The sequence below is a fragment of the Perna viridis genome, chromosome 5 (genome assembly GCF_037379345.1).
Source record: "Perna viridis isolate PV_CMFRI_1.1 ecotype Kerala chromosome 5, ASM3737934v1, whole genome shotgun sequence".
NCBI classification, from domain to species: Eukaryota; Metazoa; Mollusca; class Bivalvia; order Mytilida; family Mytilidae; genus Perna; species Perna viridis.
The window spans coordinates 51,391,319-51,419,209 of NC_142449.1; the positions used below are offsets into that span (position 1 = coordinate 51,391,319).

Genomic DNA, 27,891 nt, shown 5'->3' on the forward strand with positions numbered 1-27,891 from the left:
AAAAAATGGCCAGAAATAAAAAGAAATGTCTACGGCATCCGGTATTCCCAGGCGGTCACCCATCCAAGTACTAACCGGACTCGACGCTGCTTAACTTCGGTGATCGGACGAGAACCGGTGCTTTCAGCGTGATATGGTCGTAGATACTAAATTATGTGAAAATTTGCTATATAAAGATTCTAGTTCCTTAAGACATATAGAAAAACAAAACATTTTATGTAGGCTTGGCTGAAGAATTCGCCCCGCTCTCTAAATAAAGTGACATAAAGAAAATACAATTACTTCTAAAATAAAATTGATACAAAAGAAAAAATATTATTAAATAAATTTCAGAGACTAACATTCAATTTAAATATCAAACTCACCACAGATCCACAAGCAGACGCCCCAGCCCTGCCCCCTCCTTTTTTTTGACAGCGCTCAATCGTGTCAATTTGTCTCAGTTGTAGCACGAAAAGTCCGTGCACGCGCTAATTTTAAAATGAATTGTAAAATGGAAAATGTAATTGCTTCAAACTTTGCAAAATGACAGGACAAATTTTACTCACCGGCGGCTTCAAACCCTGCCTCCCTTTCGTCTGACTGTCGCCATGCGACGTCAAAGTCACAATGACAATATGGGAGCCTTGTAGTCCAATATACGCCCCCGCTATGTTATACTTTTAACGCCTTTTCCTGCTTTTCAATTATGACTATACATAAAAATGCACGTTCTAATAAAACGAACGAAAACTCGTATTCCATTTTCTGTGTCATTTTTGTGATTTTTTTAAAAAATGGCCAGAAATAAAAAGAAATGTCTACGGCATCCGGTATTCCCAGGCGGTCACCCATCCAAGTACTAACCGGACTCGACGCTGCTTAACTTCGGTGATCGGACGAGAACCGGTGCTTTCAGCGTGATATGGTCGTAGACACTAAATGATGTGAAAATTTGCTATATAAAGATTCTAGTTCCTTAAGACATATAGAAAAACAAAACATTTTATGTAGGCTTGGCTGAAGAATTCGCCCCGCTCTCTAAATAAAGTGACATAAAGAAAATACAATTACTTCTAAAATAAAATTGATACAAAAGAAAAAATATTATTAAATAAATTTCAGAGACTAACATTCAATTTAAATATCAAACTCACCACAGATCCACAAGCAGACGCCCCAGCCCTGCCCCCTCCTTTTTTTTGACAGCGCTCAATCGTGTCAATTTGTCTCAGTTGTAGCATGAAAAGTCCGTGCACGCGCTAATTTTAAAATGAATTGTAAAATGGAAAATGTAATTGCTTCAAACTTTGCAAAATGACAGGACAAATTTTACTCACCGGCGGCTTCAAACCCTGCCTCCCTTTCGTCTGACTGTCGCCATGCGACGTCAAAGTCACAATGACAATATGGGAGCCTTGTAGTCCAATATACGCCCCCGCTATGTTATACTTTTAACGCCTTTTCCTGCTTTTCAATTATGACTATACATAAAAATGCACGTTCTAATAAAACGAACGAAAACTCGTATTCCATTTTCTGTGTCATTTTTGTGATTTTTTTAAAAAATGGCCAGAAATAAAAAGAAATGTCTACGGCATCCGGTATTCCCAGGCGGTCACCCATCCAAGTACTAACCGGACTCGACGCTGCTTAACTTCGGTGATCGGACGAGAACCGGTGCTTTCAGCGTGATATGGTCGTAGACACTAAATGATGTGAAAATTTGCTATATAAAGATTCTAGTTCCTTAAGACATATAGAAAAACAAAACATTTTATGTAGGCTTGGCTGAAGAATTCGCCCCGCTCTCTAAATAAAGTGACATAAAGAAAATACAATTACTTCTAAAATAAAATTGATACAAAAGAAAAAATATTATTAAATAAATTTCAGAGACTAACATTCAATTTAAATATCAAACTCACCACAGATCCACAAGCAGACGCCCCAGCCCTGCCCCCTCCTTTTTTTTGACAGCGCTCAATCGTGTCAATTTGTCTCAGTTGTAGCACGAAAAGTCCGTGCACGCGCTAATTTTAAAATGAATTGTAAAATGGAAAATGTAATTGCTTCAAACTTTGCAAAATGACAGGACAAATTTTACTCACCGGCGGCTTCAAACCCTGCCTCCCTTTCGTCTGACTGTCGCCATGCGACGTCAAAGTCACAATGACAATATGGGAGCCTTGTAGTCCAATATACGCCCCCGCTATGTTATACTTTTAACGCCTTTTCCTGCTTTTCAATTATGACTATACATAAAAATGCACGTTCTAATAAAACGAACGAAAACTCGTATTCCATTTTCTGTGTCATTTTTGTGATTTTTTTAAAAAATGGCCAGAAATAAAAAGAAATGTCTACGGCATCCGGTATTCCCAGGCGGTCACCCATCCAAGTACTAACCGGACTCGACGCTGCTTAACTTCGGTGATCGGACGAGAACCGGTGCTTTCAGCGTGATATGGTCGTAGACACTAAATGATGTGAAAATTTGCTATATAAAGATTCTAGTTCCTTAAGACATATAGAAAAACAAAACATTTTATGTAGGCTTGGCTGAAGAATTCGCCCCGCTCTCTAAATAAAGTGACATAAAGAAAATACAATTACTTCTAAAATAAAATTGATACAAAAGAAAAAATATTATTAAATAAATTTCAGAGACTAACATTCAATTTAAATATCAAACTCACCACAGATCCACAAGCAGACGCCCCAGCCCTGCCCCCTCCTTTTTTTTGACAGCGCTCAATCGTGTCAATTTGTCTCAGTTGTAGCACGAAAAGTCCGTGCACGCGCTAATTTTAAAATGAATTGTAAAATGGAAAATGTAATTGCTTCAAACTTTGCAAAATGACAGGACAAATTTTACTCACCGGCGGCTTCAAACCCTGCCTCCCTTTCGTCTGACTGTCGCCATGCGACGTCAAAGTCACAATGACAATATGGGAGCCTTGTAGTCCAATATACCCCCCGCTATGTTATACTTTTAACGCCTTTTCCTGCTTTTCAATTATGACTATACATAAAAATGCACGTTCTAATAAAACGAACGAAAACTCGTATTCCATTTTCTGTGTCATTTTTGTGATTTTTTTAAAAAATGGCCAGAAATAAAAAGAAATGTCTACGGCATCCGGTATTCCCAGGCGGTCACCCATCCAAGTACTAACCGGACTCGACGCTGCTTAACTTCGGTGATCGGACGAGAACCGGTGCTTTCAGCGTGATATGGTCGTAGACACTAAATGATGTGAAAATTTGCTATATAAAGATTCTAGTTCCTTAAGACATATAGAAAAACAAAACATTTTATGTAGGCTTGGCTGAAGAATTCGCCCCGCTCTCTAAATAAAGTGACATAAAGAAAATACAATTACTTCTAAAATAAAATTGATACAAAAGAAAAAATATTATTAAATAAATTTCAGAGACTAACATTCAATTTAAATATCAAACTCACCACAGATCCACAAGCAGACGCCCCAGCCCTGCCCCCTCCTTTTTTTTGACAGCGCTCAATCGTGTCAATTTGTCTCAGTTGTAGCATGAAAAGTCCGTGCACGCGCTAATTTTAAAATGAATTGTAAAATGGAAAATGTAATTGCTTCAAACTTTGCAAAATGACAGGACAAATTTTACTCACCGGCGGCTTCAAACCCTGCCTCCCTTTCGTCTGACTGTCGCCATGCGACGTCAAAGTCACAATGACAATATGGGAGCCTTGTAGTCCAATATACGCCCCCGCTATGTTATACTTTTAACGCCTTTTCCTGCTTTTCAATTATGACTATACATAAAAATGCACGTTCTAATAAAACGAACGAAAACTCGTATTCCATTTTCTGTGTCATTTTTGTGATTTTTTTAAAAAATGGCCAGAAATAAAAAGAAATGTCTACGGCATCCGGTATTCCCAGGCGGTCACCCATCCAAGTACTAACCGGACTCGACGCTGCTTAACTTCGGTGATCGGACGAGAACCGGTGCTTTCAGCGTGATATGGTCGTAGACACTAAATGATGTGAAAATTTGCTATATAAAGATTCTAGTTCCTTAAGACATATAGAAAAACAAAACATTTTATGTAGGCTTGGCTGAAGAATTCGCCCCGCTCTCTAAATAAAGTGACATAAAGAAAATACAATTACTTCTAAAATAAAATTGATACAAAAGAAAAAATATTATTAAATAAATTTCAGAGACTAACATTCAATTTAAATATCAAACTCACCACAGATCCACAAGCAGACGCCCCAGCCCTGCCCCCTCCTTTTTTTTGACAGCGCTCAATCGTGTCAATTTGTCTCAGTTGTAGCACGAAAAGTCCGTGCACGCGCTAATTTTAAAATGAATTGTAAAATGGAAAATGTAATTGCTTCAAACTTTGCAAAATGACAGGACAAATTTTACTCACCGGCGGCTTCAAACCCTGCCTCCCTTTCGTCTGACTGTCGCCATGCGACGTCAAAGTCACAATGACAATATGGGAGCCTTGTAGTCCAATATACGCCCCCGCTATGTTATACTTTTAACGCCTTTTCCTGCTTTTCAATTATGACTATACATAAAAATGCACGTTCTAATAAAACGAACGAAAACTCGTATTCCATTTTCTGTGTCATTTTTGTGATTTTTTTAAAAAATGGCCAGAAATAAAAAGAAATGTCTACGGCATCCGGTATTCCCAGGCGGTCACCCATCCAAGTACTAACCGGACTCGACGCTGCTTAACTTCGGTGATCGGACGAGAACCGGTGCTTTCAGCGTGATATGGTCGTAGACACTAAATGATGTGAAAATTTGCTATATAAAGATTCTAGTTCCTTAAGACATATAGAAAAACAAAACATTTTATGTAGGCTTGGCTGAAGAATTCGCCCCGCTCTCTAAATAAAGTGACATAAAGAAAATACAATTACTTCTAAAATAAAATTGATACAAAAGAAAAAATATTATTAAATAAATTTCAGAGACTAACATTCAATTTAAATATCAAACTCACCACAGATCCACAAGCAGACGCCCCAGCCCTGCCCCCTCCTTTTTTTTGACAGCGCTCAATCGTGTCAATTTGTCTCAGTTGTAGCACGAAAAGTCCGTGCACGCGCTAATTTTAAAATGAATTGTAAAATGGAAAATGTAATTGCTTCAAACTTTGCAAAATGACAGGACAAATTTTACTCACCGGCGGCTTCAAACCCTGCCTCCCTTTCGTCTGACTGTCGCCATGCGACGTCAAAGTCACAATGACAATATGGGAGCCTTGTAGTCCAATATACGCCCCCGCTATGTTATACTTTTAACGCCTTTTCCTGCTTTTCAATTATGACTATACATAAAAATGCACGTTCTAATAAAACGAACGAAAACTCGTATTCCATTTTCTGTGTCATTTTTGTGATTTTTTTAAAAAATGGCCAGAAATAAAAAGAAATGTCTACGGCATCCGGTATTCCCAGGCGGTCACCCATCCAAGTACTAACCGGACTCGACGCTGCTTAACTTCGGTGATCGGACGAGAACCGGTGCTTTCAGCGTGATATGGTCGTAGATACTAAATGATGTGAAAATTTGCTATATAAAGATTCTAGTTCCTTAAGACATATAGAAAAACAAAACATTTTATGTAGGCTTGGCTGAAGAATTCGCCCCGCTCTCTAAATAAAGTGACATAAAGAAAATACAATTACTTCTAAAATAAAATTGATACAAAAGAAAAAATATTATTAAATAAATTTCAGAGACTAACATTCAATTTAAATATCAAACTCACCACAGATCCACAAGCAGACGCCCCAGCCCTGCCCCCTCCTTTTTTTTGACAGCGCTCAATCGTGTCAATTTGTCTCAGTTGTAGCACGAAAAGTCCGTGCACGCGCTAATTTTAAAATGAATTGTAAAATGGAAAATGTAATTGCTTCAAACTTTGCAAAATGACAGGACAAATTTTACTCACCGGCGGCTTCAAACCCTGCCTCCCTTTCGTCTGACTGTCGCCATGCGACGTCAAAGTCACAATGACAATATGGGAGCCTTGTAGTCCAATATACGCCCCCGCTATGTTATACTTTTAACGCCTTTTCCTGCTTTTCAATTATGACTATACATAAAAATGCACGTTCTAATAAAACGAACGAAAACTCGTATTCCATTTTCTGTGTCATTTTTGTGATTTTTTTAAAAAATGGCCAGAAATAAAAAGAAATGTCTACGGCATCCGGTATTCCCAGGCGGTCACCCATCCAAGTACTAACCGGACTCGACGCTGCTTAACTTCGGTGATCGGACGAGAACCGGTGCTTTCAGCGTGATATGGTCGTAGACACTAAATGATGTGAAAATTTGCTATATAAAGATTCTAGTTCCTTAAGACATATAGAAAAACAAAACATTTTATGTAGGCTTGGCTGAAGAATTCGCCCCGCTCTCTAAATAAAGTGACATAAAGAAAATACAATTACTTCTAAAATAAAATTGATACAAAAGAAAAAATATTATTAAATAAATTTCAGAGACTAACATTCAATTTAAATATCAAACTCACCACAGATCCACAAGCAGACGCCCCAGCCCTGCCCCCTCCTTTTTTTTGACAGCGCTCAATCGTGTCAATTTGTCTCAGTTGTAGCACGAAAAGTCCGTGCACGCGCTAATTTTAAAATGAATTGTAAAATGGAAAATGTAATTGCTTCAAACTTTGCAAAATGACAGGACAAATTTTACTCACCGGCGGCTTCAAACCCTGCCTCCCTTTCGTCTGACTGTCGCCATGCGACGTCAAAGTCACAATGACAATATGGGAGCCTTGTAGTCCAATATACGCCCCCGCTATGTTATACTTTTAACGCCTTTTCCTGCTTTTCAATTATGACTATACATAAAAATGCACGTTCTAATAAAACGAACGAAAACTCGTATTCCATTTTCTGTGTCATTTTTGTGATTTTTTTAAAAAATGGCCAGAAATAAAAAGAAATGTCTACGGCATCCGGTATTCCCAGGCGGTCACCCATCCAAGTACTAACCGGACTCGACGCTGCTTAACTTCGGTGATCGGACGAGAACCGGTGCTTTCAGCGTGATATGGTCGTAGACACTAAATGATGTGAAAATTTGCTATATAAAGATTCTAGTTCCTTAAGACATATAGAAAAACAAAACATTTTATGTAGGCTTGGCTGAAGAATTCGCCCCGCTCTCTAAATAAAGTGACATAAAGAAAATACAATTACTTCTAAAATAAAATTGATACAAAAGAAAAAATATTATTAAATAAATTTCGGAGACTAACATTCAATTTAAATATCAAACTCACCACAGATCCACAAGCAGACGCCCCAGCCCTGCCCCCTCCTTTTTTTTGACAGCGCTCAATCGTGTCAATTTGTCTCAGTTGTAGCACGAAAAGTCCGTGCACGCGCTAATTTTAAAATGAATTGTAAAATGGAAAATGTAATTGCTTCAAACTTTGCAAAATGACAGGACAAATTTTACTCACCGGCGGCTTCAAACCCTGCCTCCCTTTCGTCTGACTGTCGCCATGCGACGTCAAAGTCACAATGACAATATGGGAGCCTTGTAGTCCAATATACGCCCCCGCTATGTTATACTTTTAACGCCTTTTCCTGCTTTTCAATTATGACTATACATAAAAATGCACGTTCTAATAAAACGAACGAAAACTCGTATTCCATTTTCTGTGTCATTTTTGTGATTTTTTTAAAAAATGGCCAGAAATAAAAAGAAATGTCTACGGCATCCGGTATTCCCAGGCGGTCACCCATCCAAGTACTAACCGGACTCGACGCTGCTTAACTTCGGTGATCGGACGAGAACCGGTGCTTTCAGCGTGATATGGTCGTAGACACTAAATGATGTGAAAATTTGCTATATAAAGATTCTAGTTCCTTAAGACATATAGAAAAACAAAACATTTTATGTAGGCTTGGCTGAAGAATTCGCCCCGCTCTCTAAATAAAGTGACATAAAGAAAATACAATTACTTCTAAAATAAAATTGATACAAAAGAAAAAATATTATTAAATAAATTTCAGAGACTAACATTCAATTTAAATATCAAACTCACCACAGATCCACAAGCAGACGCCCCAGCCCTGCCCCCTCCTTTTTTTTGACAGCGCTCAATCGTGTCAATTTGTCTCAGTTGTAGCATGAAAAGTCCGTGCACGCGCTAATTTTAAAATGAATTGTAAAATGGAAAATGTAATTGCTTCAAACTTTGCAAAATGACAGGACAAATTTTACTCACCGGCGGCTTCAAACCCTGCCTCCCTTTCGTCTGACTGTCGCCATGCGACGTCAAAGTCACAATGACAATATGGGAGCCTTGTAGTCCAATATACGCCCCCGCTATGTTATACTTTTAACGCCTTTTCCTGCTTTTCAATTATGACTATACATAAAAATGCACGTTCTAATAAAACGAACGAAAACTCGTATTCCATTTTCTGTGTCATTTTTGTGATTTTTTTAAAAAATGGCCAGAAATAAAAAGAAATGTCTACGGCATCCGGTATTCCCAGGCGGTCACCCATCCAAGTACTAACCGGACTCGACGCTGCTTAACTTCGGTGATCGGACGAGAACCGGTGCTTTCAGCGTGATATGGTCGTAGACACTAAATGATGTGAAAATTTGCTATATAAAGATTCTAGTTCCTTAAGACATATAGAAAAACAAAACATTTTATGTAGGCTTGGCTGAAGAATTCGCCCCGCTCTCTAAATAAAGTGACATAAAGAAAATACAATTACTTCTAAAATAAAATTGATACAAAAGAAAAAATATTATTAAATAAATTTCAGAGACTAACATTCAATTTAAATATCAAACTCACCACAGATCCACAAGCAGACGCCCCAGCCCTGCCCCCTCCTTTTTTTTGACAGCGCTCAATCGTGTCAATTTGTCTCAGTTGTAGCACGAAAAGTCCGTGCACGCGCTAATTTTAAAATGAATTGTAAAATGGAAAATGTAATTGCTTCAAACTTTGCAAAATGACAGGACAAATTTTACTCACCGGCGGCTTCAAACCCTGCCTCCCTTTCGTCTGACTGTCGCCATGCGACGTCAAAGTCACAATGACAATATGGGAGCCTTGTAGTCCAATATACGCCCCCGCTATGTTATACTTTTAACGCCTTTTCCTGCTTTTCAATTATGACTATACATAAAAATGCACGTTCTAATAAAACGAACGAAAACTCGTATTCCATTTTCTGTGTCATTTTTGTGATTTTTTTAAAAAATGGCCAGAAATAAAAAGAAATGTCTACGGCATCCGGTATTCCCAGGCGGTCACCCATCCAAGTACTAACCGGACTCGACGCTGCTTAACTTCGGTGATCGGACGAGAACCGGTGCTTTCAGCGTGATATGGTCGTAGACACTAAATGATGTGAAAATTTGCTATATAAAGATTCTAGTTCCTTAAGACATATAGAAAAACAAAACATTTTATGTAGGCTTGGCTGAAGAATTCGCCCCGCTCTCTAAATAAAGTGACATAAAGAAAATACAATTACTTCTAAAATAAAATTGATACAAAAGAAAAAATATTATTAAATAAATTTCAGAGACTAACATTCAATTTAAATATCAAACTCACCACAGATCCACAAGCAGACGCCCCAGCCCTGCCCCCTCCTTTTTTTTGACAGCGCTCAATCGTGTCAATTTGTCTCAGTTGTAGCACGAAAAGTCCGTGCACGCGCTAATTTTAAAATGAATTGTAAAATGGAAAATGTAATTGCTTCAAACTTTGCAAAATGACAGGACAAATTTTACTCACCGGCGGCTTCAAACCCTGCCTCCCTTTCGTCTGACTGTCGCCATGCGACGTCAAAGTCACAATGACAATATGGGAGCCTTGTAGTCCAATATACCCCCCGCTATGTTATACTTTTAACGCCTTTTCCTGCTTTTCAATTATGACTATACATAAAAATGCACGTTCTAATAAAACGAACGAAAACTCGTATTCCATTTTCTGTGTCATTTTTGTGATTTTTTTAAAAAATGGCCAGAAATAAAAAGAAATGTCTACGGCATCCGGTATTCCCAGGCGGTCACCCATCCAAGTACTAACCGGACTCGACGCTGCTTAACTTCGGTGATCGGACGAGAACCGGTGCTTTCAGCGTGATATGGTCGTAGACACTAAATGATGTGAAAATTTGCTATATAAAGATTCTAGTTCCTTAAGACATATAGAAAAACAAAACATTTTATGTAGGCTTGGCTGAAGAATTCGCCCCGCTCTCTAAATAAAGTGACATAAAGAAAATACAATTACTTCTAAAATAAAATTGATACAAAAGAAAAAATATTATTAAATAAATTTCAGAGACTAACATTCAATTTAAATATCAAACTCACCACAGATCCACAAGCAGACGCCCCAGCCCTGCCCCCTCCTTTTTTTTGACAGCGCTCAATCGTGTCAATTTGTCTCAGTTGTAGCATGAAAAGTCCGTGCACGCGCTAATTTTAAAATGAATTGTAAAATGGAAAATGTAATTGCTTCAAACTTTGCAAAATGACAGGACAAATTTTACTCACCGGCGGCTTCAAACCCTGCCTCCCTTTCGTCTGACTGTCGCCATGCGACGTCAAAGTCACAATGACAATATGGGAGCCTTGTAGTCCAATATACGCCCCCGCTATGTTATACTTTTAACGCCTTTTCCTGCTTTTCAATTATGACTATACATAAAAATGCACGTTCTAATAAAACGAACGAAAACTCGTATTCCATTTTCTGTGTCATTTTTGTGATTTTTTTAAAAAATGGCCAGAAATAAAAAGAAATGTCTACGGCATCCGGTATTCCCAGGCGGTCACCCATCCAAGTACTAACCGGACTCGACGCTGCTTAACTTCGGTGATCGGACGAGAACCGGTGCTTTCAGCGTGATATGGTCGTAGACACTAAATGATGTGAAAATTTGCTATATAAAGATTCTAGTTCCTTAAGACATATAGAAAAACAAAACATTTTATGTAGGCTTGGCTGAAGAATTCGCCCCGCTCTCTAAATAAAGTGACATAAAGAAAATACAATTACTTCTAAAATAAAATTGATACAAAAGAAAAAATATTATTAAATAAATTTCAGAGACTAACATTCAATTTAAATATCAAACTCACCACAGATCCACAAGCAGACGCCCCAGCCCTGCCCCCTCCTTTTTTTTGACAGCGCTCAATCGTGTCAATTTGTCTCAGTTGTAGCACGAAAAGTCCGTGCACGCGCTAATTTTAAAATGAATTGTAAAATGGAAAATGTAATTGCTTCAAACTTTGCAAAATGACAGGACAAATTTTACTCACCGGCGGCTTCAAACCCTGCCTCCCTTTCGTCTGACTGTCGCCATGCGACGTCAAAGTCACAATGACAATATGGGAGCCTTGTAGTCCAATATACGCCCCCGCTATGTTATACTTTTAACGCCTTTTCCTGCTTTTCAATTATGACTATACATAAAAATGCACGTTCTAATAAAACGAACGAAAACTCGTATTCCATTTTCTGTGTCATTTTTGTGATTTTTTTAAAAAATGGCCAGAAATAAAAAGAAATGTCTACGGCATCCGGTATTCCCAGGCGGTCACCCATCCAAGTACTAACCGGACTCGACGCTGCTTAACTTCGGTGATCGGACGAGAACCGGTGCTTTCAGCGTGATATGGTCGTAGACACTAAATGATGTGAAAATTTGCTATATAAAGATTCTAGTTCCTTAAGACATATAGAAAAACAAAACATTTTATGTAGGCTTGGCTGAAGAATTCGCCCCGCTCTCTAAATAAAGTGACATAAAGAAAATACAATTACTTCTAAAATAAAATTGATACAAAAGAAAAAATATTATTAAATAAATTTCAGAGACTAACATTCAATTTAAATATCAAACTCACCACAGATCCACAAGCAGACGCCCCAGCCCTGCCCCCTCCTTTTTTTTGACAGCGCTCAATCGTGTCAATTTGTCTCAGTTGTAGCACGAAAAGTCCGTGCACGCGCTAATTTTAAAATGAATTGTAAAATGGAAAATGTAATTGCTTCAAACTTTGCAAAATGACAGGACAAATTTTACTCACCGGCGGCTTCAAACCCTGCCTCCCTTTCGTCTGACTGTCGCCATGCGACGTCAAAGTCACAATGACAATATGGGAGCCTTGTAGTCCAATATACCCCCCGCTATGTTATACTTTTAACGCCTTTTCCTGCTTTTCAATTATGACTATACATAAAAATGCACGTTCTAATAAAACGAACGAAAACTCGTATTCCATTTTCTGTGTCATTTTTGTGATTTTTTTAAAAAATGGCCAGAAATAAAAAGAAATGTCTACGGCATCCGGTATTCCCAGGCGGTCACCCATCCAAGTACTAACCGGACTCGACGCTGCTTAACTTCGGTGATCGGACGAGAACCGGTGCTTTCAGCGTGATATGGTCGTAGACACTAAATGATGTGAAAATTTGCTATATAAAGATTCTAGTTCCTTAAGACATATAGAAAAACAAAACATTTTATGTAGGCTTGGCTGAAGAATTCGCCCCGCTCTCTAAATAAAGTGACATAAAGAAAATACAATTACTTCTAAAATAAAATTGATACAAAAGAAAAAATATTATTAAATAAATTTCAGAGACTAACATTCAATTTAAATATCAAACTCACCACAGATCCACAAGCAGACGCCCCAGCCCTGCCCCCTCCTTTTTTTTGACAGCGCTCAATCGTGTCAATTTGTCTCAGTTGTAGCACGAAAAGTCCGTGCACGCGCTAATTTTAAAATGAATTGTAAAATGGAAAATGTAATTGCTTCAAACTTTGCAAAATGACAGGACAAATTTTACTCACCGGCGGCTTCAAACCCTGCCTCCCTTTCGTCTGACTGTCGCCATGCGACGTCAAAGTCACAATGACAATATGGGAGCCTTGTAGTCCAATATACCCCCCGCTATGTTATACTTTTAACGCCTTTTCCTGCTTTTCAATTATGACTATACATAAAAATGCACGTTCTAATAAAACGAACGAAAACTCGTATTCCATTTTCTGTGTCATTTTTGTGATTTTTTTAAAAAATGGCCAGAAATAAAAAGAAATGTCTACGGCATCCGGTATTCCCAGGCGGTCACCCATCCAAGTACTAACCGGACTCGACGCTGCTTAACTTCGGTGATCGGACGAGAACCGGTGCTTTCAGCGTGATATGGTCGTAGACACTAAATGATGTGAAAATTTGCTATATAAAGATTCTAGTTCCTTAAGACATATAGAAAAACAAAACATTTTATGTAGGCTTGGCTGAAGAATTCGCCCCGCTCTCTAAATAAAGTGACATAAAGAAAATACAATTACTTCTAAAATAAAATTGATACAAAAGAAAAAATATTATTAAATAAATTTCAGAGACTAACATTCAATTTAAATATCAAACTCACCACAGATCCACAAGCAGACGCCCCAGCCCTGCCCCCTCCTTTTTTTTGACAGCGCTCAATCGTGTCAATTTGTCTCAGTTGTAGCATGAAAAGTCCGTGCACGCGCTAATTTTAAAATGAATTGTAAAATGGAAAATGTAATTGCTTCAAACTTTGCAAAATGACAGGACAAATTTTACTCACCGGCGGCTTCAAACCCTGCCTCCCTTTCGTCTGACTGTCGCCATGCGACGTCAAAGTCACAATGACAATATGGGAGCCTTGTAGTCCAATATACGCCCCCGCTATGTTATACTTTTAACGCCTTTTCCTGCTTTTCAATTATGACTATACATAAAAATGCACGTTCTAATAAAACGAACGAAAACTCGTATTCCATTTTCTGTGTCATTTTTGTGATTTTTTTAAAAAATGGCCAGAAATAAAAAGAAATGTCTACGGCATCCGGTATTCCCAGGCGGTCACCCATCCAAGTACTAACCGGACTCGACGCTGCTTAACTTCGGTGATCGGACGAGAACCGGTGCTTTCAGCGTGATATGGTCGTAGACACTAAATGATGTGAAAATTTGCTATATAAAGATTCTAGTTCCTTAAGACATATAGAAAAACAAAACATTTTATGTAGGCTTGGCTGAAGAATTCGCCCCGCTCTCTAAATAAAGTGACATAAAGAAAATACAATTACTTCTAAAATAAAATTGATACAAAAGAAAAAATATTATTAAATAAATTTCAGAGACTAACATTCAATTTAAATATCAAACTCACCACAGATCCACAAGCAGACGCCCCAGCCCTGCCCCCTCCTTTTTTTTGACAGCGCTCAATCGTGTCAATTTGTCTCAGTTGTAGCACGAAAAGTCCGTGCACGCGCTAATTTTAAAATGAATTGTAAAATGGAAAATGTAATTGCTTCAAACTTTGCAAAATGACAGGACAAATTTTACTCACCGGCGGCTTCAAACCCTGCCTCCCTTTCGTCTGACTGTCGCCATGCGACGTCAAAGTCACAATGACAATATGGGAGCCTTGTAGTCCAATATACCCCCCGCTATGTTATACTTTTAACGCCTTTTCCTGCTTTTCAATTATGACTATACATAAAAATGCACGTTCTAATAAAACGAACGAAAACTCGTATTCCATTTTCTGTGTCATTTTTGTGATTTTTTTAAAAAATGGCCAGAAATAAAAAGAAATGTCTACGGCATCCGGTATTCCCAGGCGGTCACCCATCCAAGTACTAACCGGACTCGACGCTGCTTAACTTCGGTGATCGGACGAGAACCGGTGCTTTCAGCGTGATATGGTCGTAGACACTAAATGATGTGAAAATTTGCTATATAAAGATTCTAGTTCCTTAAGACATATAGAAAAACAAAACATTTTATGTAGGCTTGGCTGAAGAATTCGCCCCGCTCTCTAAATAAAGTGACATAAAGAAAATACAATTACTTCTAAAATAAAATTGATACAAAAGAAAAAATATTATTAAATAAATTTCAGAGACTAACATTCAATTTAAATATCAAACTCACCACAGATCCACAAGCAGACGCCCCAGCCCTGCCCCCTCCTTTTTTTTGACAGCGCTCAATCGTGTCAATTTGTCTCAGTTGTAGCACGAAAAGTCCGTGCACGCGCTAATTTTAAAATGAATTGTAAAATGGAAAATGTAATTGCTTCAAACTTTGCAAAATGACAGGACAAATTTTACTCACCGGCGGCTTCAAACCCTGCCTCCCTTTCGTCTGACTGTCGCCATGCGACGTCAAAGTCACAATGACAATATGGGAGCCTTGTAGTCCAATATACCCCCCGCTATGTTATACTTTTAACGCCTTTTCCTGCTTTTCAATTATGACTATACATAAAAATGCACGTTCTAATAAAACGAACGAAAACTCGTATTCCATTTTCTGTGTCATTTTTGTGATTTTTTTAAAAAATGGCCAGAAATAAAAAGAAATGTCTACGGCATCCGGTATTCCCAGGCGGTCACCCATCCAAGTACTAACCGGACTCGACGCTGCTTAACTTCGGTGATCGGACGAGAACCGGTGCTTTCAGCGTGATATGGTCGTAGACACTAAATGATGTGAAAATTTGCTATATAAAGATTCTAGTTCCTTAAGACATATAGAAAAACAAAACATTTTATGTAGGCTTGGCTGAAGAATTCGCCCCGCTCTCTAAATAAAGTGACATAAAGAAAATACAATTACTTCTAAAATAAAATTGATACAAAAGAAAAAATATTATTAAATAAATTTCAGAGACTAACATTCAATTTAAATATCAAACTCACCACAGATCCACAAGCAGACGCCCCAGCCCTGCCCCCTCCTTTTTTTTGACAGCGCTCAATCGTGTCAATTTGTCTCAGTTGTAGCACGAAAAGTCCGTGCACGCGCTAATTTTAAAATGAATTGTAAAATGGAAAATGTAATTGCTTCAAACTTTGCAAAATGACAGGACAAATTTTACTCACCGGCGGCTTCAAACCCTGCCTCCCTTTCGTCTGACTGTCGCCATGCGACGTCAAAGTCACAATGACAATATGGGAGCCTTGTAGTCCAATATACCCCCCGCTATGTTATACTTTTAACGCCTTTTCCTGCTTTTCAATTATGACTATACATAAAAATGCACGTTCTAATAAAACGAACGAAAACTCGTATTCCATTTTCTGTGTCATTTTTGTGATTTTTTTAAAAAATGGCCAGAAATAAAAAGAAATGTCTACGGCATCCGGTATTCCCAGGCGGTCACCCATCCAAGTACTAACCGGACTCGACGCTGCTTAACTTCGGTGATCGGACGAGAACCGGTGCTTTCAGCGTGATATGGTCGTAGACACTAAATGATGTGAAAATTTGCTATATAAAGATTCTAGTTCCTTAAGACATATAGAAAAACAAAACATTTTATGTAGGCTTGGCTGAAGAATTCGCCCCGCTCTCTAAATAAAGTGACATAAAGAAAATACAATTACTTCTAAAATAAAATTGATACAAAAGAAAAAATATTATTAAATAAATTTCAGAGACTAACATTCAATTTAAATATCAAACTCACCACAGATCCACAAGCAGACGCCCCAGCCCTGCCCCCTCCTTTTTTTTGACAGCGCTCAATCGTGTCAATTTGTCTCAGTTGTAGCACGAAAAGTCCGTGCACGCGCTAATTTTAAAATGAATTGTAAAATGGAAAATGTAATTGCTTCAAACTTTGCAAAATGACAGGACAAATTTTACTCACCGGCGGCTTCAAACCCTGCCTCCCTTTCGTCTGACTGTCGCCATGCGACGTCAAAGTCACAATGACAATATGGGAGCCTTGTAGTCCAATATACGCCCCCGCTATGTTATACTTTTAACGCCTTTTCCTGCTTTTCAATTATGACTATACATAAAAATGCACGTTCTAATAAAACGAACGAAAACTCGTATTCCATTTTCTGTGTCATTTTTGTGATTTTTTTAAAAAATGGCCAGAAATAAAAAGAAATGTCTACGGCATCCGGTATTCCCAGGCGGTCACCCATCCAAGTACTAACCGGACTCGACGCTGCTTAACTTCGGTGATCGGACGAGAACCGGTGCTTTCAGCGTGATATGGTCGTAGACACTAAATGATGTGAAAATTTGCTATATAAAGATTCTAGTTCCTTAAGACATATAGAAAAACAAAACATTTTATGTAGGCTTGGCTGAAGAATTCGCCCCGCTCTCTAAATAAAGTGACATAAAGAAAATACAATTACTTCTAAAATAAAATTGATACAAAAGAAAAAATATTATTAAATAAATTTCAGAGACTAACATTCAATTTAAATATCAAACTCACCACAGATCCACAAGCAGACGCCCCAGCCCTGCCCCCTCCTTTTTTTTGACAGCGCTCAATCGTGTCAATTTGTCTCAGTTGTAGCACGAAAAGTCCGTGCACGCGCTAATTTTAAAATGAATTGTAAAATGGAAAATGTAATTGCTTCAAACTTTGCAAAATGACAGGACAAATTTTACTCACCGGCGGCTTCAAACCCTGCCTCCCTTTCGTCTGACTGTCGCCATGCGACGTCAAAGTCACAATGACAATATGGGAGCCTTGTAGTCCAATATACCCCCCGCTATGTTATACTTTTAACGCCTTTTCCTGCTTTTCAATTATGACTATACATAAAAATGCACGTTCTAATAAAACGAACGAAAACTCGTATTCCATTTTCTGTGTCATTTTTGTGATTTTTTTAAAAAATGGCCAGAAATAAAAAGAAATGTCTACGGCATCCGGTATTCCCAGGCGGTCACCCATCCAAGTACTAACCGGACTCGACGCTGCTTAACTTCGGTGATCGGACGAGAACCGGTGCTTTCAGCGTGATATGGTCGTAGACACTAAATGATGTGAAAATTTGCTATATAAAGATTCTAGTTCCTTAAGACATATAGAAAAACAAAACATTTTATGTAGGCTTGGCTGAAGAATTCGCCCCGCTCTCTAAATAAAGTGACATAAAGAAAATACAATTACTTCTAAAATAAAATTGATACAAAAGAAAAAATATTATTAAATAAATTTCAGAGACTAACATTCAATTTAAATATCAAACTCACCACAGATCCACAAGCAGACGCCCCAGCCCTGCCCCCTCCTTTTTTTTGACAGCGCTCAATCGTGTCAATTTGTCTCAGTTGTAGCACGAAAAGTCCGTGCACGCGCTAATTTTAAAATGAATTGTAAAATGGAAAATGTAATTGCTTCAAACTTTGCAAAATGACAGGACAAATTTTACTCACCGGCGGCTTCAAACCCTGCCTCCCTTTCGTCTGACTGTCGCCATGCGACGTCAAAGTCACAATGACAATATGGGAGCCTTGTAGTCCAATATACGCCCCCGCTATGTTATACTTTTAACGCCTTTTCCTGCTTTTCAATTATGACTATACATAAAAATGCACGTTCTAATAAAACGAACGAAAACTCGTATTCCATTTTCTGTGTCATTTTTGTGATTTTTTTAAAAAATGGCCAGAAATAAAAAGAAATGTCTACGGCATCCGGTATTCCCAGGCGGTCACCCATCCAAGTACTAACCGGACTCGACGCTGCTTAACTTCGGTGATCGGACGAGAACCGGTGCTTTCAGCGTGATATGGTCGTAGACACTAAATGATGTGAAAATTTGCTATATAAAGATTCTAGTTCCTTAAGACATATAGAAAAACAAAACATTTTATGTAGGCTTGGCTGAAGAATTCGCCCCGCTCTCTAAATAAAGTGACATAAAGAAAATACAATTACTTCTAAAATAAAATTGATACAAAAGAAAAAATATTATTAAATAAATTTCAGAGACTAACATTCAATTTAAATATCAAACTCACCACAGATCCACAAGCAGACGCCCCAGCCCTGCCCCCTCCTTTTTTTTGACAGCGCTCAATCGTGTCAATTTGTCTCAGTTGTAGCACGAAAAGTCCGTGCACGCGCTAATTTTAAAATGAATTGTAAAATGGAAAATGTAATTGCTTCAAACTTTGCAAAATGACAGGACAAATTTTACTCACCGGCGGCTTCAAACCCTGCCTCCCTTTCGTCTGACTGTCGCCATGCGACGTCAAAGTCACAATGACAATATGGGAGCCTTGTAGTCCAATATACCCCCCGCTATGTTATACTTTTAACGCCTTTTCCTGCTTTTCAATTATGACTATACATAAAAATGCACGTTCTAATAAAACGAACGAAAACTCGTATTCCATTTTCTGTGTCATTTTTGTGATTTTTTTAAAAAATGGCCAGAAATAAAAAGAAATGTCTACGGCATCCGGTATTCCCAGGCGGTCACCCATCCAAGTACTAACCGGACTCGACGCTGCTTAACTTCGGTGATCGGACGAGAACCGGTGCTTTCAGCGTGATATGGTCGTAGACACTAAATGATGTGAAAATTTGCTATATAAAGATTCTAGTTCCTTAAGACATATAGAAAAACAAAACATTTTATGTAGGCTTGGCTGAAGAATTCGCCCCGCTCTCTAAATAAAGTGACATAAAGAAAATACAATTACTTCTAAAATAAAATTGATACAAAAGAAAAAATATTATTAAATAAATTTCAGAGACTAACATTCAATTTAAATATCAAACTCACCACAGATCCACAAGCAGACGCCCCAGCCCTGCCCCCTCCTTTTTTTTGACAGCGCTCAATCGTGTCAATTTGTCTCAGTTGTAGCACGAAAAGTCCGTGCACGCGCTAATTTTAAAATGAATTGTAAAATGGAAAATGTAATTGCTTCAAACTTTGCAAAATGACAGGACAAATTTTACTCACCGGCGGCTTCAAACCCTGCCTCCCTTTCGTCTGACTGTCGCCATGCGACGTCAAAGTCACAATGACAATATGGGAGCCTTGTAGTCCAATATACCCCCCGCTATGTTATACTTTTAACGCCTTTTCCTGCTTTTCAATTATGACTATACATAAAAATGCACGTTCTAATAAAACGAACGAAAACTCGTATTCCATTTTCTGTGTCATTTTTGTGATTTTTTTAAAAAATGGCCAGAAATAAAAAGAAATGTCTACGGCATCCGGTATTCCCAGGCGGTCACCCATCCAAGTACTAACCGGACTCGACGCTGCTTAACTTCGGTGATCGGACGAGAACCGGTGCTTTCAGCGTGATATGGTCGTAGACACTAAATGATGTGAAAATTTGCTATATAAAGATTCTAGTTCCTTAAGACATATAGAAAAACAAAACATTTTATGTAGGCTTGGCTGAAGAATTCGCCCCGCTCTCTAAATAAAGTGACATAAAGAAAATACAATTACTTCTAAAATAAAATTGATACAAAAGAAAAAATATTATTAAATAAATTTCAGAGACTAACATTCAATTTAAATATCAAACTCACCACAGATCCACAAGCAGACGCCCCAGCCCTGCCCCCTCCTTTTTTTTGACAGCGCTCAATCGTGTCAATTTGTCTCAGTTGTAGCACGAAAAGTCCGTGCACGCGCTAATTTTAAAATGAATTGTAAAATGGAAAATGTAATTGCTTCAAACTTTGCAAAATGACAGGACAAATTTTACTCACCGGCGGCTTCAAACCCTGCCTCCCTTTCGTCTGACTGTCGCCATGCGACGTCAAAGTCACAATGACAATATGGGAGCCTTGTAGTCCAATATACCCCCCGCTATGTTATACTTTTAACGCCTTTTCCTGCTTTTCAATTATGACTATACATAAAAATGCACGTTCTAATAAAACGAACGAAAACTCGTATTCCATTTTCTGTGTCATTTTTGTGATTTTTTTAAAAAATGGCCAGAAATAAAAAGAAATGTCTACGGCATCCGGTATTCCCAGGCGGTCACCCATCCAAGTACTAACCGGACTCGACGCTGCTTAACTTCGGTGATCGGACGAGAACCGGTGCTTTCAGCGTGATATGGTCGTAGACACTAAATGATGTGAAAATTTGCTATATAAAGATTCTAGTTCCTTAAGACATATAGAAAAACAAAACATTTTATGTAGGCTTGGCTGAAGAATTCGCCCCGCTCTCTAAATAAAGTGACATAAAGAAAATACAATTACTTCTAAAATAAAATTGATACAAAAGAAAAAATATTATTAAATAAATTTCAGAGACTAACATTCAATTTAAATATCAAACTCACCACAGATCCACAAGCAGACGCCCCAGCCCTGCCCCCTCCTTTTTTTTGACAGCGCTCAATCGTGTCAATTTGTCTCAGTTGTAGCACGAAAAGTCCGTGCACGCGCTAATTTTAAAATGAATTGTAAAATGGAAAATGTAATTGCTTCAAACTTTGCAAAATGACAGGACAAATTTTACTCACCGGCGGCTTCAAACCCTGCCTCCCTTTCGTCTGACTGTCGCCATGCGACGTCAAAGTCACAATGACAATATGGGAGCCTTGTAGTCCAATATACGCCCCCGCTATGTTATACTTTTAACGCCTTTTCCTGCTTTTCAATTATGACTATACATAAAAATGCACGTTCTAATAAAACGAACGAAAACTCGTATTCCATTTTCTGTGTCATTTTTGTGATTTTTTTAAAAAATGGCCAGAAATAAAAAGAAATGTCTACGGCATCCGGTATTCCCAGGCGGTCACCCATCCAAGTACTAACCGGACTCGACGCTGCTTAACTTCGGTGATCGGACGAGAACCGGTGCTTTCAGCGTGATATGGTCGTAGACACTAAATGATGTGAAAATTTGCTATATAAAGATTCTAGTTCCTTAAGACATATAGAAAAACAAAACATTTTATGTAGGCTTGGCTGAAGAATTCGCCCCGCTCTCTAAATAAAGTGACATAAAGAAAATACAATTACTTCTAAAATAAAATTGATACAAAAGAAAAAATATTATTAAATAAATTTCAGAGACTAACATTCAATTTAAATATCAAACTCACCACAGATCCACAAGCAGACGCCCCAGCCCTGCCCCCTCCTTTTTTTTGACAGCGCTCAATCGTGTCAATTTGTCTCAGTTGTAGCACGAAAAGTCCGTGCACGCGCTAATTTTAAAATGAATTGTAAAATGGAAAATGTAATTGCTTCAAACTTTGCAAAATGACAGGACAAATTTTACTCACCGGCGGCTTCAAACCCTGCCTCCCTTTCGTCTGACTGTCGCCATGCGACGTCAAAGTCACAATGACAATATGGGAGCCTTGTAGTCCAATATACCCCCCGCTATGTTATACTTTTAACGCCTTTTCCTGCTTTTCAATTATGACTATACATAAAAATGCACGTTCTAATAAAACGAACGAAAACTCGTATTCCATTTTCTGTGTCATTTTTGTGATTTTTTTAAAAAATGGCCAGAAATAAAAAGAAATGTCTACGGCATCCGGTATTCCCAGGCGGTCACCCATCCAAGTACTAACCGGACTCGACGCTGCTTAACTTCGGTGATCGGACGAGAACCGGTGCTTTCAGCGTGATATGGTCGTAGACACTAAATGATGTGAAAATTTGCTATATAAAGATTCTAGTTCCTTAAGACATATAGAAAAACAAAACATTTTATGTAGGCTTGGCTGAAGAATTCGCCCCGCTCTCTAAATAAAGTGACATAAAGAAAATACAATTACTTCTAAAATAAAATTGATACAAAAGAAAAAATATTATTAAATAAATTTCAGAGACTAACATTCAATTTAAATATCAAACTCACCACAGATCCACAAGCAGACGCCCCAGCCCTGCCCCCTCCTTTTTTTTGACAGCGCTCAATCGTGTCAATTTGTCTCAGTTGTAGCACGAAAAGTCCGTGCACGCGCTAATTTTAAAATGAATTGTAAAATGGAAAATGTAATTGCTTCAAACTTTGCAAAATGACAGGACAAATTTTACTCACCGGCGGCTTCAAACCCTGCCTCCCTTTCGTCTGACTGTCGCCATGCGACGTCAAAGTCACAATGACAATATGGGAGCCTTGTAGTCCAATATACCCCCCGCTATGTTATACTTTTAACGCCTTTTCCTGCTTTTCAATTATGACTATACATAAAAATGCACGTTCTAATAAAACGAACGAAAACTCGTATTCCATTTTCTGTGTCATTTTTGTGATTTTTTTAAAAAATGGCCAGAAATAAAAAGAAATGTCTACGGCATCCGGTATTCCCAGGCGGTCACCCATCCAAGTACTAACCGGACTCGACGCTGCTTAACTTCGGTGATCGGACGAGAACCGGTGCTTTCAGCGTGATATGGTCGTAGACACTAAATGATGTGAAAATTTGCTATATAAAGATTCTAGTTCCTTAAGACATATAGAAAAACAAAACATTTTATGTAGGCTTGGCTGAAGAATTCGCCCCGCTCTCTAAATAAAGTGACATAAAGAAAATACAATTACTTCTAAAATAAAATTGATACAAAAGAAAAAATATTATTAAATAAATTTCAGAGACTAACATTCAATTTAAATATCAAACTCACCACAGATCCACAAGCAGACGCCCCAGCCCTGCCCCCTCCTTTTTTTTGACAGCGCTCAATCGTGTCAATTTGTCTCAGTTGTAGCACGAAAAGTCCGTGCACGCGCTAATTTTAAAATGAATTGTAAAATGGAAAATGTAATTGCTTCAAACTTTGCAAAATGACAGGACAAATTTTACTCACCGGCGGCTTCAAACCCTGCCTCCCTTTCGTCTGACTGTCGCCATGCGACGTCAAAGTCACAATGACAATATGGGAGCCTTGTAGTCCAATATACCCCCCGCTATGTTATACTTTTAACGCCTTTTCCTGCTTTTCAATTATGACTATACATAAAAATGCACGTTCTAATAAAACGAACGAAAACTCGTATTCCATTTTCTGTGTCATTTTTGTGATTTTTTTAAAAAATGGCCAGAAATAAAAAGAAATGTCTACGGCATCCGGTATTCCCAGGCGGTCACCCATCCAAGTACTAACCGGACTCGACGCTGCTTAACTTCGGTGATCGGACGAGAACCGGTGCTTTCAGCGTGATATGGTCGTAGACACTAAATGATGTGAAAATTTGCTATATAAAGATTCTAGTTCCTTAAGACATATAGAAAAACAAAACATTTTATGTAGGCTTGGCTGAAGAATTCGCCCCGCTCTCTAAATAAAGTGACATAAAGAAAATACAATTACTTCTAAAATAAAATTGATACAAAAGAAAAAATATTATTAAATAAATTTCAGAGACTAACATTCAATTTAAATATCAAACTCACCACAGATCCACAAGCAGACGCCCCAGCCCTGCCCCCTCCTTTTTTTTGACAGCGCTCAATCGTGTCAATTTGTCTCAGTTGTAGCACGAAAAGTCCGTGCACGCGCTAATTTTAAAATGAATTGTAAAATGGAAAATGTAATTGCTTCAAACTTTGCAAAATGACAGGACAAATTTTACTCACCGGCGGCTTCAAACCCTGCCTCCCTTTCGTCTGACTGTCGCCATGCGACGTCAAAGTCACAATGACAATATGGGAGCCTTGTAGTCCAATATACGCCCCCGCTATGTTATACTTTTAACGCCTTTTCCTGCTTTTCAATTATGACTATACATAAAAATGCACGTTCTAATAAAACGAACGAAAACTCGTATTCCATTTTCTGTGTCATTTTTGTGATTTTTTTAAAAAATGGCCAGAAATAAAAAGAAATGTCTACGGCATCCGGTATTCCCAGGCGGTCACCCATCCAAGTACTAACCGGACTCGACGCTGCTTAACTTCGGTGATCGGACGAGAACCGGTGCTTTCAGCGTGATATGGTCGTAGACACTAAATGATGTGAAAATTTGCTATATAAAGATTCTAGTTCCTTAAGACATATAGAAAAACAAAACATTTTATGTAGGCTTGGCTGAAGAATTCGCCCCGCTCTCTAAATAAAGTGACATAAAGAAAATACAATTACTTCTAAAATAAAATTGATACAAAAGAAAAAATATTATTAAATAAATTTCAGAGACTAACATTCAATTTAAATATCAAACTCACCACAGATCCACAAGCAGACGCCCCAGCCCTGCCCCCTCCTTTTTTTTGACAGCGCTCAATCGTGTCAATTTGTCTCAGTTGTAGCACGAAAAGTCCGTGCACGCGCTAATTTTAAAATGAATTGTAAAATGGAAAATGTAATTGCTTCAAACTTTGCAAAATGACAGGACAAATTTTACTCACCGGCGGCTTCAAACCCTGCCTCCCTTTCGTCTGACTGTCGCCATGCGACGTCAAAGTCACAATGACAATATGGGAGCCTTGTAGTCCAATATACGCCCCCGCTATGTTATACTTTTAACGCCTTTTCCTGCTTTTCAATTATGACTATACATAAAAATGCACGTTCTAATAAAACGAACGAAAACTCGTATTCCATTTTCTGTGTCATTTTTGTGATTTTTTTAAAAAATGGCCAGAAATAAAAAGAAATGTCTACGGCATCCGGTATTCCCAGGCGGTCACCCATCCAAGTACTAACCGGACTCGACGCTGCTTAACTTCGGTGATCGGACGAGAACCGGTGCTTTCAGCGTGATATGGTCGTAGACACTAAATGATGTGAAAATTTGCTATATAAAGATTCTAGTTCCTTAAGACATATAGAAAAACAAAACATTTTATGTAGGCTTGGCTGAAGAATTCGCCCCGCTCTCTAAATAAAGTGACATAAAGAAAATACAATTACTTCTAAAATAAAATTGATACAAAAGAAAAAATATTATTAAATAAATTTCAGAGACTAACATTCAATTTAAATATCAAACTCACCACAGATCCACAAGCAGACGCCCCAGCCCTGCCCCCTCCTTTTTTTTGACAGCGCTCAATCGTGTCAATTTGTCTCAGTTGTAGCACGAAAAGTCCGTGCACGCGCTAATTTTAAAATGAATTGTAAAATGGAAAATGTAATTGCTTCAAACTTTGCAAAATGACAGGACAAATTTTACTCACCGGCGGCTTCAAACCCTGCCTCCCTTTCGTCTGACTGTCGCCATGCGACGTCAAAGTCACAATGACAATATGGGAGCCTTGTAGTCCAATATACCCCCCGCTATGTTATACTTTTAACGCCTTTTCCTGCTTTTCAATTATGACTATACATAAAAATGCACGTTCTAATAAAACGAACGAAAACTCGTATTCCATTTTCTGTGTCATTTTTGTGATTTTTTTAAAAAATGGCCAGAAATAAAAAGAAATGTCTACGGCATCCGGTATTCCCAGGCGGTCACCCATCCAAGTACTAACCGGACTCGACGCTGCTTAACTTCGGTGATCGGACGAGAACCGGTGCTTTCAGCGTGATATGGTCGTAGACACTAAATGATGTGAAAATTTGCTATATAAAGATTCTAGTTCCTTAAGACATATAGAAAAACAAAACATTTTATGTAGGCTTGGCTGAAGAATTCGCCCCGCTCTCTAAATAAAGTGACATAAAGAAAATACAATTACTTCTAAAATAAAATTGATACAAAAGAAAAAATATTATTAAATAAATTTCAGAGACTAACATTCAATTTAAATATCAAACTCACCACAGATCCACAAGCAGACGCCCCAGCCCTGCCCCCTCCTTTTTTTTGACAGCGCTCAATCGTGTCAATTTGTCTCAGTTGTAGCACGAAAAGTCCGTGCACGCGCTAATTTTAAAATGAATTGTAAAATGGAAAATGTAATTGCTTCAAACTTTGCAAAATGACAGGACAAATTTTACTCACCGGCGGCTTCAAACCCTGCCTCCCTTTCGTCTGACTGTCGCCATGCGACGTCAAAGTCACAATGACAATATGGGAGCCTTGTAGTCCAATATACCCCCCGCTATGTTATACTTTTAACGCCTTTTCCTGCTTTTCAATTATGACTATACATAAAAATGCACGTTCTAATAAAACGAACGAAAACTCGTATTCCATTTTCTGTGTCATTTTTGTGATTTTTTTAAAAAATGGCCAGAAATAAAAAGAAATGTCTACGGCATCCGGTATTCCCAGGCGGTCACCCATCCAAGTACTAACCGGACTCGACGCTGCTTAACTTCGGTGATCGGACGAGAACCGGTGCTTTCAGCGTGATATGGTCGTAGACACTAAATGATGTGAAAATTTGCTATATAAAGATTCTAGTTCCTTAAGACATATAGAAAAACAAAACATTTTATGTAGGCTTGGCTGAAGAATTCGCCCCGCTCTCTAAATAAAGTGACATAAAGAAAATACAATTACTTCTAAAATAAAATTGATACAAAAGAAAAAATATTATTAAATAAATTTCAGAGACTAACATTCAATTTAAATATCAAACTCACCACAGATCCACAAGCAGACGCCCCAGCCCTGCCCCCTCCTTTTTTTTGACAGCGCTCAATCGTGTCAATTTGTCTCAGTTGTAGCACGAAAAGTCCGTGCACGCGCTAATTTTAAAATGAATTGTAAAATGGAAAATGTAATTGCTTCAAACTTTGCAAAATGACAGGACAAATTTTACTCACCGGCGGCTTCAAACCCTGCCTCCCTTTCGTCTGACTGTCGCCATGCGACGTCAAAGTCACAATGACAATATGGGAGCCTTGTAGTCCAATATACCCCCCGCTATGTTATACTTTTAACGCCTTTTCCTGCTTTTCAATTATGACTATACATAAAAATGCACGTTCTAATAAAACGAACGAAAACTCGTATTCCATTTTCTGTGTCATTTTTGTGATTTTTTTAAAAAATGGCCAGAAATAAAAAGAAATGTCTACGGCATCCGGTATTCCCAGGCGGTCACCCATCCAAGTACTAACCGGACTCGACGCTGCTTAACTTCGGTGATCGGACGAGAACCGGTGCTTTCAGCGTGATATGGTCGTAGACACTAAAT

The 27,891-nt window shown here is 38.3% G+C and overlaps 37 non-coding genes across 37 annotated transcripts; all 37 read right to left on the bottom strand.

The window, feature by feature from the left end:
• Positions 1 to 26: 26 nt before the first annotated feature.
• On the bottom strand, positions 27 to 145 carry LOC148618253 (5S ribosomal RNA). Its single transcript, XR_015923066.1, has one exon. It is a non-coding gene; the product is annotated as a 5S ribosomal RNA (ribosomal RNA).
• A 652-nt stretch (positions 146 to 797) lies between these two features.
• LOC148618254 (5S ribosomal RNA) lies at positions 798 to 916 on the bottom strand. Its single transcript, XR_015922968.1, has one exon. It is a non-coding gene; the product is annotated as a 5S ribosomal RNA (ribosomal RNA).
• A 652-nt stretch (positions 917 to 1,568) lies between these two features.
• LOC148618255 (5S ribosomal RNA) lies at positions 1,569 to 1,687 on the bottom strand. The gene has a single exon (XR_015922969.1). It is a non-coding gene; the product is annotated as a 5S ribosomal RNA (ribosomal RNA).
• A 652-nt stretch (positions 1,688 to 2,339) lies between these two features.
• Positions 2,340 to 2,458, bottom strand: LOC148618256 (5S ribosomal RNA). Its single transcript, XR_015922970.1, has one exon. It is a non-coding gene; the product is annotated as a 5S ribosomal RNA (ribosomal RNA).
• Positions 2,459 to 3,109: 651 nt separating this feature from the next.
• On the bottom strand, positions 3,110 to 3,228 carry LOC148618257 (5S ribosomal RNA). Its single transcript, XR_015922971.1, has one exon. It is a non-coding gene; the product is annotated as a 5S ribosomal RNA (ribosomal RNA).
• A 652-nt stretch (positions 3,229 to 3,880) lies between these two features.
• LOC148618258 (5S ribosomal RNA) lies at positions 3,881 to 3,999 on the bottom strand. The gene has a single exon (XR_015922972.1). It is a non-coding gene; the product is annotated as a 5S ribosomal RNA (ribosomal RNA).
• Positions 4,000 to 4,651: 652 nt separating this feature from the next.
• Positions 4,652 to 4,770, bottom strand: LOC148618259 (5S ribosomal RNA). The gene has a single exon (XR_015922973.1). It is a non-coding gene; the product is annotated as a 5S ribosomal RNA (ribosomal RNA).
• Positions 4,771 to 5,422: 652 nt separating this feature from the next.
• LOC148618260 (5S ribosomal RNA) lies at positions 5,423 to 5,541 on the bottom strand. Its single transcript, XR_015923068.1, has one exon. It is a non-coding gene; the product is annotated as a 5S ribosomal RNA (ribosomal RNA).
• Positions 5,542 to 6,193: 652 nt separating this feature from the next.
• LOC148618261 (5S ribosomal RNA) lies at positions 6,194 to 6,312 on the bottom strand. The gene has a single exon (XR_015922974.1). It is a non-coding gene; the product is annotated as a 5S ribosomal RNA (ribosomal RNA).
• A 652-nt stretch (positions 6,313 to 6,964) lies between these two features.
• On the bottom strand, positions 6,965 to 7,083 carry LOC148618262 (5S ribosomal RNA). Its single transcript, XR_015922975.1, has one exon. It is a non-coding gene; the product is annotated as a 5S ribosomal RNA (ribosomal RNA).
• A 652-nt stretch (positions 7,084 to 7,735) lies between these two features.
• On the bottom strand, positions 7,736 to 7,854 carry LOC148618263 (5S ribosomal RNA). The gene has a single exon (XR_015922976.1). It is a non-coding gene; the product is annotated as a 5S ribosomal RNA (ribosomal RNA).
• Positions 7,855 to 8,506: 652 nt separating this feature from the next.
• LOC148618264 (5S ribosomal RNA) lies at positions 8,507 to 8,625 on the bottom strand. The gene has a single exon (XR_015922977.1). It is a non-coding gene; the product is annotated as a 5S ribosomal RNA (ribosomal RNA).
• Positions 8,626 to 9,277: 652 nt separating this feature from the next.
• LOC148618265 (5S ribosomal RNA) lies at positions 9,278 to 9,396 on the bottom strand. The gene has a single exon (XR_015922979.1). It is a non-coding gene; the product is annotated as a 5S ribosomal RNA (ribosomal RNA).
• A 651-nt stretch (positions 9,397 to 10,047) lies between these two features.
• LOC148618266 (5S ribosomal RNA) lies at positions 10,048 to 10,166 on the bottom strand. Its single transcript, XR_015922980.1, has one exon. It is a non-coding gene; the product is annotated as a 5S ribosomal RNA (ribosomal RNA).
• Positions 10,167 to 10,818: 652 nt separating this feature from the next.
• On the bottom strand, positions 10,819 to 10,937 carry LOC148618267 (5S ribosomal RNA). Its single transcript, XR_015922981.1, has one exon. It is a non-coding gene; the product is annotated as a 5S ribosomal RNA (ribosomal RNA).
• A 652-nt stretch (positions 10,938 to 11,589) lies between these two features.
• LOC148618268 (5S ribosomal RNA) lies at positions 11,590 to 11,708 on the bottom strand. Its single transcript, XR_015922982.1, has one exon. It is a non-coding gene; the product is annotated as a 5S ribosomal RNA (ribosomal RNA).
• Positions 11,709 to 12,359: 651 nt separating this feature from the next.
• On the bottom strand, positions 12,360 to 12,478 carry LOC148618269 (5S ribosomal RNA). Its single transcript, XR_015922983.1, has one exon. It is a non-coding gene; the product is annotated as a 5S ribosomal RNA (ribosomal RNA).
• Positions 12,479 to 13,129: 651 nt separating this feature from the next.
• Positions 13,130 to 13,248, bottom strand: LOC148618270 (5S ribosomal RNA). The gene has a single exon (XR_015922984.1). It is a non-coding gene; the product is annotated as a 5S ribosomal RNA (ribosomal RNA).
• A 652-nt stretch (positions 13,249 to 13,900) lies between these two features.
• Positions 13,901 to 14,019, bottom strand: LOC148618271 (5S ribosomal RNA). The gene has a single exon (XR_015922985.1). It is a non-coding gene; the product is annotated as a 5S ribosomal RNA (ribosomal RNA).
• A 651-nt stretch (positions 14,020 to 14,670) lies between these two features.
• LOC148618272 (5S ribosomal RNA) lies at positions 14,671 to 14,789 on the bottom strand. The gene has a single exon (XR_015922986.1). It is a non-coding gene; the product is annotated as a 5S ribosomal RNA (ribosomal RNA).
• Positions 14,790 to 15,440: 651 nt separating this feature from the next.
• Positions 15,441 to 15,559, bottom strand: LOC148618273 (5S ribosomal RNA). The gene has a single exon (XR_015922987.1). It is a non-coding gene; the product is annotated as a 5S ribosomal RNA (ribosomal RNA).
• A 651-nt stretch (positions 15,560 to 16,210) lies between these two features.
• On the bottom strand, positions 16,211 to 16,329 carry LOC148618274 (5S ribosomal RNA). The gene has a single exon (XR_015922988.1). It is a non-coding gene; the product is annotated as a 5S ribosomal RNA (ribosomal RNA).
• A 652-nt stretch (positions 16,330 to 16,981) lies between these two features.
• On the bottom strand, positions 16,982 to 17,100 carry LOC148618275 (5S ribosomal RNA). The gene has a single exon (XR_015922990.1). It is a non-coding gene; the product is annotated as a 5S ribosomal RNA (ribosomal RNA).
• Positions 17,101 to 17,751: 651 nt separating this feature from the next.
• Positions 17,752 to 17,870, bottom strand: LOC148618276 (5S ribosomal RNA). Its single transcript, XR_015922991.1, has one exon. It is a non-coding gene; the product is annotated as a 5S ribosomal RNA (ribosomal RNA).
• Positions 17,871 to 18,522: 652 nt separating this feature from the next.
• Positions 18,523 to 18,641, bottom strand: LOC148618277 (5S ribosomal RNA). Its single transcript, XR_015922992.1, has one exon. It is a non-coding gene; the product is annotated as a 5S ribosomal RNA (ribosomal RNA).
• Positions 18,642 to 19,292: 651 nt separating this feature from the next.
• LOC148618278 (5S ribosomal RNA) lies at positions 19,293 to 19,411 on the bottom strand. Its single transcript, XR_015922993.1, has one exon. It is a non-coding gene; the product is annotated as a 5S ribosomal RNA (ribosomal RNA).
• Positions 19,412 to 20,062: 651 nt separating this feature from the next.
• Positions 20,063 to 20,181, bottom strand: LOC148618279 (5S ribosomal RNA). Its single transcript, XR_015922994.1, has one exon. It is a non-coding gene; the product is annotated as a 5S ribosomal RNA (ribosomal RNA).
• A 651-nt stretch (positions 20,182 to 20,832) lies between these two features.
• Positions 20,833 to 20,951, bottom strand: LOC148618280 (5S ribosomal RNA). Its single transcript, XR_015922995.1, has one exon. It is a non-coding gene; the product is annotated as a 5S ribosomal RNA (ribosomal RNA).
• A 652-nt stretch (positions 20,952 to 21,603) lies between these two features.
• LOC148618281 (5S ribosomal RNA) lies at positions 21,604 to 21,722 on the bottom strand. Its single transcript, XR_015922996.1, has one exon. It is a non-coding gene; the product is annotated as a 5S ribosomal RNA (ribosomal RNA).
• A 651-nt stretch (positions 21,723 to 22,373) lies between these two features.
• Positions 22,374 to 22,492, bottom strand: LOC148618282 (5S ribosomal RNA). The gene has a single exon (XR_015922997.1). It is a non-coding gene; the product is annotated as a 5S ribosomal RNA (ribosomal RNA).
• Positions 22,493 to 23,143: 651 nt separating this feature from the next.
• On the bottom strand, positions 23,144 to 23,262 carry LOC148618283 (5S ribosomal RNA). The gene has a single exon (XR_015922998.1). It is a non-coding gene; the product is annotated as a 5S ribosomal RNA (ribosomal RNA).
• Positions 23,263 to 23,913: 651 nt separating this feature from the next.
• LOC148618284 (5S ribosomal RNA) lies at positions 23,914 to 24,032 on the bottom strand. Its single transcript, XR_015922999.1, has one exon. It is a non-coding gene; the product is annotated as a 5S ribosomal RNA (ribosomal RNA).
• A 652-nt stretch (positions 24,033 to 24,684) lies between these two features.
• LOC148618285 (5S ribosomal RNA) lies at positions 24,685 to 24,803 on the bottom strand. Its single transcript, XR_015923001.1, has one exon. It is a non-coding gene; the product is annotated as a 5S ribosomal RNA (ribosomal RNA).
• Positions 24,804 to 25,455: 652 nt separating this feature from the next.
• LOC148618286 (5S ribosomal RNA) lies at positions 25,456 to 25,574 on the bottom strand. Its single transcript, XR_015923002.1, has one exon. It is a non-coding gene; the product is annotated as a 5S ribosomal RNA (ribosomal RNA).
• Positions 25,575 to 26,225: 651 nt separating this feature from the next.
• LOC148618287 (5S ribosomal RNA) lies at positions 26,226 to 26,344 on the bottom strand. Its single transcript, XR_015923003.1, has one exon. It is a non-coding gene; the product is annotated as a 5S ribosomal RNA (ribosomal RNA).
• A 651-nt stretch (positions 26,345 to 26,995) lies between these two features.
• LOC148618288 (5S ribosomal RNA) lies at positions 26,996 to 27,114 on the bottom strand. The gene has a single exon (XR_015923004.1). It is a non-coding gene; the product is annotated as a 5S ribosomal RNA (ribosomal RNA).
• Positions 27,115 to 27,765: 651 nt separating this feature from the next.
• LOC148618289 (5S ribosomal RNA) lies at positions 27,766 to 27,884 on the bottom strand. Its single transcript, XR_015923005.1, has one exon. It is a non-coding gene; the product is annotated as a 5S ribosomal RNA (ribosomal RNA).
• Positions 27,885 to 27,891: the final 7 nt, after the last annotated feature.